The sequence below is a fragment of the Varanus komodoensis genome, unplaced genomic scaffold, assembly GCF_004798865.1.
Source record: "Varanus komodoensis strain SLA01 unplaced genomic scaffold, ASM479886v1 scaffold24, whole genome shotgun sequence".
NCBI classification, from domain to species: Eukaryota; Metazoa; Chordata; class Lepidosauria; order Squamata; family Varanidae; genus Varanus; species Varanus komodoensis.
Genome location: NW_025335641.1, coordinates 16,056,494 through 16,065,666, shown reverse-complemented (window position 1 = coordinate 16,065,666; position 9,173 = coordinate 16,056,494). Strand labels below are relative to the sequence as shown.

Sequence of the window (9,173 nt, the reverse complement as noted above, 5' to 3'; positions counted from 1 at the left end):
TCAAGAGACAAATAAGATGGTCTGGTGCTCCCATCTCTTTAAGAACTTGCCACAATTTGTTGTGATCCACAAAATCAAAGGCTTTAGCATAGTCAATGAAGCAGAAGTAGATGTTTTTGTGGAACTCCCTAGCTTTCTCCATGATCCAGAGTATGTTGGCAATTTGATCTCTAGTTCCTCTCCCTCTTCGAAACCCTGCCTGTACTTCTGGTAGTTCTTGGTCCACATAATGCTGGAGCGTAGCTTGTAGGAGTTTGAGCATCACTTGGTTAGCATGTGAAATGAGTGCAGTGGTGCGGTAGTTTGAACATTCTTTGGCATTGCCCTTCTTTGGGATGGGAATGTAAACTGACCTTTTCCAATCCTGTGGCCACTGTTGAGTTTTCCAAATTTGCTGGCATATTGAGTGTAGCACTTTTATTGCATCGTCTTTTAAGATTTTGAATAGCTCAGCTGGAATTCTGTCGCCTCCACTAGCTTTGTTGTTTCTCAGACTTCCTAAGGCCCATTTGACTTCACATTCCAGGATGTCTGGCTCGAGGTCAGTGACCACCCCATCGTGGTTATCAGGGACGTTAAGATCTTTCTTGTATAGTTCTTCTGTGTAATCTTGCCACCACTTCTTAATCTCTCCTGCCTCTGTTGGGTTCCTGCCATTTTGGTCCTTTATCATGCCCATCTTTGCATGAAATGTTCCCTCCATATCTCCAATCTTCTTGAAGAGATCTCTGGTCCTCCCTATTCTATTGTTTTCTTCTATTTCTTTACACTGTACATTTAAGAAGGCATTCTTATCTCTTCCAGCTATTCTCTGGAATTCTGCATTCAATTGTTTGTATATTTTTCTTTCTCCCTTGCCTTTCTCTTCCCTTCTTTCCTCAGCTATTTGTAAAGCTTCCTCAGACAGCCATTTTGCTTTCTTGCATTTCTTTTTCTTTGGGATGGTTTTAGTTGCTGCCTCTTGCAGCAACAATGCTGCGAACCTCCGTCCATAGTTCTTCAGGCACTGTCTATCAGATCTAATTCCTTAAATCTATTTGTCACCTCTACTGTATATTAATCAGGGATATGATTTAGGTCATACCTGAGTGGCCTAGTGCTTTTCCCTACTTTCTTCCATTTAAGCCTAAATTTTGCAACCAGAAGCTCTTGATCTGACCCACAGTCAGCTCCTGGTCTCGTTTTTACTGACTGTATAGAGCTTCTCCATCTTTGGCTGCAGAGCACATAGTCAATCTGATTTCTGTGTTGACCGTCTGGTGATGTCCATGTGTAGAGTCATCTGTTGGGTTGTTGGAAAAGAGCGTTTGCTATGACCATTGTATTCTCTTGACAAAATTCTACCAGCCTGTGCCCTGCTTCATTTTGTATTCCAAGGCCAAACTTGCCTGTTATTCTGGTTATCTTTTGGCTTCCTACTTTAACATTCCAATCCCCCATGATGATAAGGACATCATTTTTTGGAGTTAATTCTAGATAGTGTTGTAGGCCTTCATAGAACTGGTCAACTTCAGCCTCTTCAGCACCAGTGGTTAGGGCATAGACTTGGGCTACTGTGATGCTGAATGGTTTGCCTTGGATTCGAACTGAGATCATTCTGTCATTTTGGAGATTGTATCCCAGGACTGCTTTTCCTACTCTTTTATTGACTATGAAGGCTTCTCCATTTCTTCTGAGGGATTCTTGCCCACAGTAGTATACCTGAAGGTCATCTGAACTAAATTCACCCATTCCTATCCATTTTAGTTCACTGATTCCTAAGATGTTGATGTTCAGTCTTGTCATCTCTTGTTTGACCACATCTAGCTTGCCTTGATTCAAGGATCTTACATTCCATAGTACAGATCTTTGCAGCATCGGACTCTCCTTTCACCACCAGAGACATCGGCAACTGAGTGTCCTTTCGGCTTTGATCCAGTCGCTTCATTCTTTCTGGCGTGACTAGTCCTAGCCCTCTGCTCTTCCCCAGTAACATATTGGACACCTTCCGACCTGAGGGGCTCATCTTCCGGTGTCATATCTTTTTGCCTTTTTGTACTGTCCATGGGGTTTTCATGGCAAAGATACTAGAGTGGGTTGCCATTTCCTTCTCCAGTGGATCACGTTTTGTCAGAGCTCTCTGCTATGACCTGTCTGTCTTGGGTGACCCTGCATGGCATAGCTCATAGCTTCATTGAGCTATGCAAGCCCCTTCGCCATGACAAGGCAGTGATCCATGAAGGAATGTACCCTAATAGACGTATCTATAGCAGGATTCTTGAATCTGTGGCCTTCCGGGATGTTTGAGAATAACAGAAGATGTTATCTCACATGTGGACATCCACAGATTTCTCACTGTGCCCTTCTTTATTCTGCTGCAATGTTGATCTGCCTTACCTTCTCCACTGCAGGATACCATAATCAATAAAAGGATCAGTAGAAAATGAAGGCATTTTAAGACTTGTCTTCTCTCTAATATAAAAGGCTGTGCTTCTGACTTCTCAGGCTATTTTCTGTTGTCTGACTTGCTGTTGTCCTGGTTATCCTTCATGTTCTTGATGGCCTTTTCAAGTTAAAGATTATTCTCCATTTCACCAGTTGTGGCAGTTTTGTCTCTGAAGGGCCAAGTAAGCTCAGTTGTTAGCTGAACAAGGGTGACTATATGGGAATCTAATCTCAACAAGACACAATTACATTATAATATATTATATTCCCACCTTTCTCCCTTTGTGGAACTCAAGGTGGCTACATGCAGTTCCCAGGTGGTCTCCCCTCCAAGCTTATGTCAACCCCAGACCTGCTTAGCTTCAGGGTGGTGGATATCATATGTTTCTTCTGACCAGGTTCTACTCTTAGAAAAGCAAATGAAATGTGTGTTCTGGGTACAGTTGCCCTCCCTGAGCAGAGCAGGTTTGTTCTTTGTAAGTGCTCTAGACCTGGTCTTCCACCTGTTCAGTATTTGCAGGATGAAACGATAGCCAAGAGTCCTGATACTTCACCTTCTTCCTGAAAACAAACCCTTCGACATGCACTGTATCCTCTTGACTAGACTGCATAATGTGCAGTGGTGGGACTGCCCTTGAAGACACTTTTTCTGTTGTTACAGAGCATAGAAGTAGAGTGAATTGATGGTATTAGGCACAGGAAATGTGTAATTCTAGTATTGCAAGATCCCACTATTTACTAATCCATTTCAGGACTAAATATAATTTGTTGGTTCTTTCCTTTTAAAGAATATATAGCTTGGGTCTCAGATACTTGGGGGAAGACCTTCTCCTTATACGGTGAAGCCTAAGAAGTATGATGTTGCTTCTTCATCTCTATCATGAGTTATATGGGCAATACACTTGAGCTTTTCCAGTGGTTTCCTCATGGTTGTTGCAGGTTCAAGAGTCTGGTATGTTTAGGTGGCCTTAAATTATGATACTCTTTCAAATGACCTTTAGCATCCAGCTTTATTTCCGTCAACTTTAATGCGTAATGTATCTTTAATCCATGCTTCTGCGTGTTTGTTTTAGCACTGGTTGTGTTTTTAGAAATTGTTAGTTGTATTTTTATGTTTATATTTTATTGTTTTATGATTATGGAACTTTGGGTACAATCACTTAGAATGGGCTATCAGTATTATTTAAATTGAGAAATGGAGGGCATTTCTCCGTTTTCCTTGGCAGTAAGTTGGGGTGGAGACTCTGAGACCTGTTTTGAATCTTGCACTGAAGAATATTTGTGGAATATAAAGCCCAAAGAACCTCCGTTGAAGGAAGTTACAGTAGCAGCTGGAGCACAACCCTTCACTTTTGCCACAGCATATTCAGGGGGGCATTAAGATGGGACTGCACTTCTGTAATCAAGTCTCTGACATCTTTGTGGTTAGTGCTTTCTGAAAATGGAACACAAATTGCTTCCTGATGTTATCTCCCTCCATCTTAAAGTAATTTCTACTTGCTTCAGCTGATAATCTTAACCAACATTATACTTACTGTGAGCTTGTATGCACAAATAGCTAGTTAAAACTGCTCATCAGCTTTGTTGTCTGCTGGGCTAGAGAGGATAGAGCAGAACATCAATTTACCAAATATAGGACTGGACTCCTCTAGGTTATTGTGATTTTGAAGCAAGAACTTCTTAAGTGCTACACACGTCTTCAAAAAAAAAGTTCTAGAAAATGTGATTTTTAAAAACAAAATATAAAGTACATGTCTAATTTATATCCTTATGAAAATGGAGCAAGGTGAGCCAAATTTCCAAAGTATACAGTGCCCATAATTTCATAAATGGTCTGTAGTTCAGTTTTAGTCCATCTTTCCTGAGGCACATCCTCTGAAATTGGATTTTTTTTTCTTTAATGCCAAATCACAAATGGTTTTTGAAGTGCCACTAAGTTCAGGAATAATACTATAGAACTGACATTGCTACTGAAAAGGAAAACTAAAGTGATTAAAAAGTTGAAGCATCTCCTCTGCAGTAGAAAGCTAAAAATGTTGAGGCTTTATTTTGTGCGTGGGGAACCTATGGTGGAGATTCATCAAGGACATCATGATAGTTTTAAAAGTCTTTATGGATAGCATGTTTGAATATGAGAGACTCTGAAGGTCATCCAGCTAAACTGATGGACTGCAAGCTCAGGACAGACCAACAGAACCAGCTACCCCTCCAAATATGTGTCCCAGCCTCTGTCTGAGTCTGGAGATCCCTGGCCTCTCATTCTTGGAGCAGAGAAGAAGCAGATTATCATCCCTGTGATTCCACAGCACATTGAGAGCACTCCTAACACCTTGAAACTACAAGACAACAAACTCCAATTTACCCTTGGGGAAAGGATGAAGGATTCTCATCCCTCGGTTGTGCTGTGTTGTGGCCTCAAACTCTGTGAAATGCAGGGTCAATGCTTGAGATGAAGGCTGGGGCATTTTCGTGTGGCCGATGCACCTAAGACATGTGGCATCATGACTGTAGGAATGATATTCTACCATTTCTCTACCATCTGCAAGAAATACTGAAACATGTATATTTCTAAGGGAATTGGAGCACCAGAGAAACGTAACGCAACTGCCAGGACAAATTACATGAGTGGAAAATGTGATATGGCTGCAAAAATGGCAAATGCTATTTTAGGCTGCGTTAAAGAAGTATCACTTCCAAATCACGTTATGTACTAGTTCCCCTTTAATCAGCACTGGTTAGGCCTCATCTGGGGTACAGTTCTGGGCAGCACAGTTTAAGAAAGATGCAGATAAGCTGGAAAGGGTTCAGAGGAAGGCAACAAGGATGATCCAGGGACTGGAAACAAAGCTCTAAGAGGAGACATTGAAAGAACTGGGCATGATTAGCCTTAAGAAGACTGACTGTGATAGCATTTTGCAGGTACTTGGAAGACTGTCACAAAGAGAAAGATCAGGATCTCTTCTCAGTAATTCCAGGATCAGGTCCAAGTTTAAGGAAGCCAAGTGCCAGCTGAACAAACAACAGGAGGAGCCTCATGACTGTTAGAGCACAGAACAAGGGAACCCATGACCTAGGGAGGTTGTGGGCTCTCCCACACTAGGGGCGTTCAGGATGGAACTGGACAGCCCTCTGAGAGGGATGGTTTAACTGGGGATCCTGCACTGAGCAGGGGCTTGGCCCCTTTGGCACTGTCTCCTTCCGACTCTACTATTCTATGATTATTGCTTTGCATTTATATAAATAATTTGGGCAAAGTACTCCTCTGTATAAACCAGCTTTCTTATGTCATTTTTTAAAGATTAAAACTAAATTTAATTCTCTCTCAGTGTTTCATTCTATGAAGTCAACTGTAGTGTTTTAACTTTTAGCTTTTGTTTATGATAGTGTTAATACTTTTTGTTAACTCTGAAGTATTAGTGAAAGTAAGCTGCTGTAGTATTACACTAATTGATTTTCATATCTAATATTTTGGGGAGCCTGGGTGAATAGTTACTTTAGCTTATTAATACCTCTTGTCAGCCAAATCCGTGCGAATTATAGCAAGTTAATCTACAGAAATGGGATTACTTTTAGAACGTGTTCTGCAAAATGGAGAATTAAATTCAGCTAGAGTCTCATATATTTATACTTAAACTATATAAACAAGAGTGCATGATTAAAATGCCCAAATTCCCTTAAACCTGTTTGTGTTTTACACAAAAATAAAAAATAAAATAAAATGGCTTTTTAGTTCTTGTGAAGGAAAGAAAGTAAGCCAAAGGAAAATCACAAGTTCATTTTGGGTGCAATTCTATGCATGCTGAGAATTGTAGGGCTTTTTGTTTCTTTCTTACTATGAATAACATTGCATCTTTAGACAATCTAATGAGTAAAGTGGGGTACAATGGGAAGGACAAGCTCTAAATATTCTTTTTTAAAAAGAAAAACTTTTTTATTGCTTGATCTTGTGGCTTGGCAGTAGAAGATAAGGCAAGGCTTTTGTGCTATTTTTCTGAAGCGCTCTGTGTAAATTTGACCTTCATATATAATTGGTTTGGGGGACTGATCAAATGCAATGAATTACAACTCATGTTACATGCTATAGACACCGAGGTGAAGATATAAGTAGCACAAGATCTGTGATTGCAGAGATTAAAAATAGTTCAGTTTTGTGAGCTATTGTTAAACTATTAGACAGAAAGCCTGGTCATCAATTATAAATTACCTTGAGATCTACTAGTAGATCCTAGTCTGCTTTCTCCCTGCCACTGCACTAAACCATGGTGTAGCATTGACTGGATTCACACAGCACATGAAACACCCTGGGAATTTTAACTATGCACTGTTAGCACTGACTGCGACTTGCAAGTCCCATGAGGATTACTGTGATTATGTGAAATACTTTCTGAACTCTAAAGCAGGCTTCCCTAACTTCATGCTGTCCAGAAGTTTTGGACTGCAGCTCTTGGAATTCCCAATCATTAGCCATGCTGGCTGGGGCTGATGGGAGTTGAAGTCCAAAATAGTTGGACTACATCCAGTTGGAGAACACTGCTCTAATTCAGTGTATAACAGTTCATTGCTACTAGATTTGTGTCTGTCAGACAATTCCCACGCTATAAAGAAGATGGCCTGAAGCCCCTTTTTTCTGGTTAAGAAGTGGAGCTCCAGTCTGTGCAATAAATATTGATCTTCCTTCCATGATTTTATAGACCGTCTTTGAGCACTGTAATCCCATTTTTTTTATTTTGTCAGATGAACACACTCTATAAATAATAAGTGATTCAGTCTACACAAGTCCTGTGAAGGCTCTTCTGAATTCTGCCATGGAGTCTTCAAGAGCTTTATGTGCAGGTCATGTGTAGTAGCTCATGTGCCTTCCATAACTCATCTGAAAAACTGTGTACGCAGATTCAGCAGGGCCCTTTCATCATGTTCAAAAGAGGATGATATTCTTTCCATTACCTTGTGGTTTTTCCCCTCTGTGGGCATTTCACAACCTTCTATTAACTGAATTTGTAGCTTGTGAATTTGTACCTCCAAGTTTGGGTAAATCTTCTCCCACAAAATATTTGAATCCTTGTTTTTCATCAGCTTGGTCATGATGTATTCCAAAGCCATTTTATGTATCCTCTGGGTATATATAAAAGATCTGGTACTCTCCACATGGTTTGTACAACAGGTCCTACCAGTCCCAACCAGAAGGACCAGGAATTATGGGAGCTGTGGGCTGAATTATGTGGAGAACTCCAAGTTGCTGACCCAGGAGTTCAGCACTTGTACAATAGATTTCCTCTAATATATTGCTGGTCCCACTTATTTTTCAGTATTAGGATGGTTTCAGTATTATAATGAATAGATTCAGCCTGTTTTGCTAAACATTATGCCACACACAAACTTTTCAACCTGTCTGACCTGCAAGGTTTCCCCAGCAGTGGGTCAGTTCACACAGTACCCCTCTTCAGCCTTGCTGTTCCCTTGATCTGCCCTCACTTTTTTTGCCTGCATTGGGCAACCCATCCGAACGGGTTCTGCATAACCCGTGCACAAAACGCCTGTTCAAAGGGATTGTTCCCACGTGGGGCAAGTGCGCTGCCTCCGCAGGGTGTTCGCCAACAAAACGCCGTTCAGCCTCACAAAGCAATCTGTATCCTATCTGTGCAGCTGGCAATGCTCCGTTCCAATTTTATTCTGTAGTATTGTAGAACCTTAGTGTCTATAAATTAGCAATCAGCCCAGTTGAGTCCTCAAATGACATGATCGCACGGTTGAGTGCCAAGACTTTTTCTTGTGCGATGTCTCTTTAAAATGGGGTCATACAGAAATTAATGCCCTGTAGAACCCAAGTATTGTAGTAAATTCAGGGCAGAGAATATACCAAAATTTTACTTTGCGATTTTCCTGAGTGTGTAATAACAGATGCTATTAATTAACTGACACAAATTGGAAGGTTTTTATACTTTAAAATGGCTACATTTTGTACTAAGGGGGAATTTTTAAAACAAAAACCTTCAGTATAGAAACAATAAAACAATTACTTAGATCTAGTGTCAAAAAAATTAAAGCATTTCCTCCCTATATAATAGATTCAATGCTTTACAATTCCTTAATTAGTTAAGATCTGCTCATGCTAATAATATGCCTGAGAGACAACCTATGCATCTCAGGAAAGATATTCTACATTTATTCCACATTTTAAAAAAGCAGAAAGTAATTGGCTACCCTTTGCAGTTGCTTTGAAGATTCCTCACTAGCTTTCACTCTTCCTCCTCTAAAACTTGCTGAAGCTTGACTTAGACCTAAAAGGGTAGCTAGCCTCTTTGAACAGTACTCATAATTTGCAGAAAATAGCACAGTAAGTTCGCATTGGTGCCAAGTCAGACATCTTGCATGCAACAGTTGCAAGCCTGCATTTGGATGGGTTTGCAGAACTGTGTAAATGCAGGTACCAGAAAGCTGCGACTCTTCTTTCTGTCACAAACATTCTTTTTTTAATTGTAGTGGTGGCGAAGTGTTCTATCATGCACAACTCCATTTGTGCCTGATTGAAATCGTCCCCTCCCCATTCCCCCCGCAGCTTAGAACAGCTTCTGGGACCATCCTAAAAGGGAAAATGATGCAGGTAGAAAGGTTTAAACCTCTCCCACTGCTGATTCTTCTTCCTTGATCTTTAAAGCACTAACAAAAGCCTGCTAACTTTAGCAGAGAAATCCGGGGGAGATTCTGATCACAAATGTCCCCACATCTTATGTAGTTTGACTCCAAGATGC

The 9,173-nt window shown here is 40.6% G+C and overlaps 1 protein-coding gene across 4 annotated transcripts in view; it reads left to right on the top strand.

Moving 5' to 3' along the window:
* CAMSAP2 (calmodulin regulated spectrin associated protein family member 2) overlaps positions 1 to 9,173 on the top strand; it is a 124,928-nt gene that overhangs the window by 31,266 nt on the left and 84,489 nt on the right. The window lies entirely within an intron of this gene.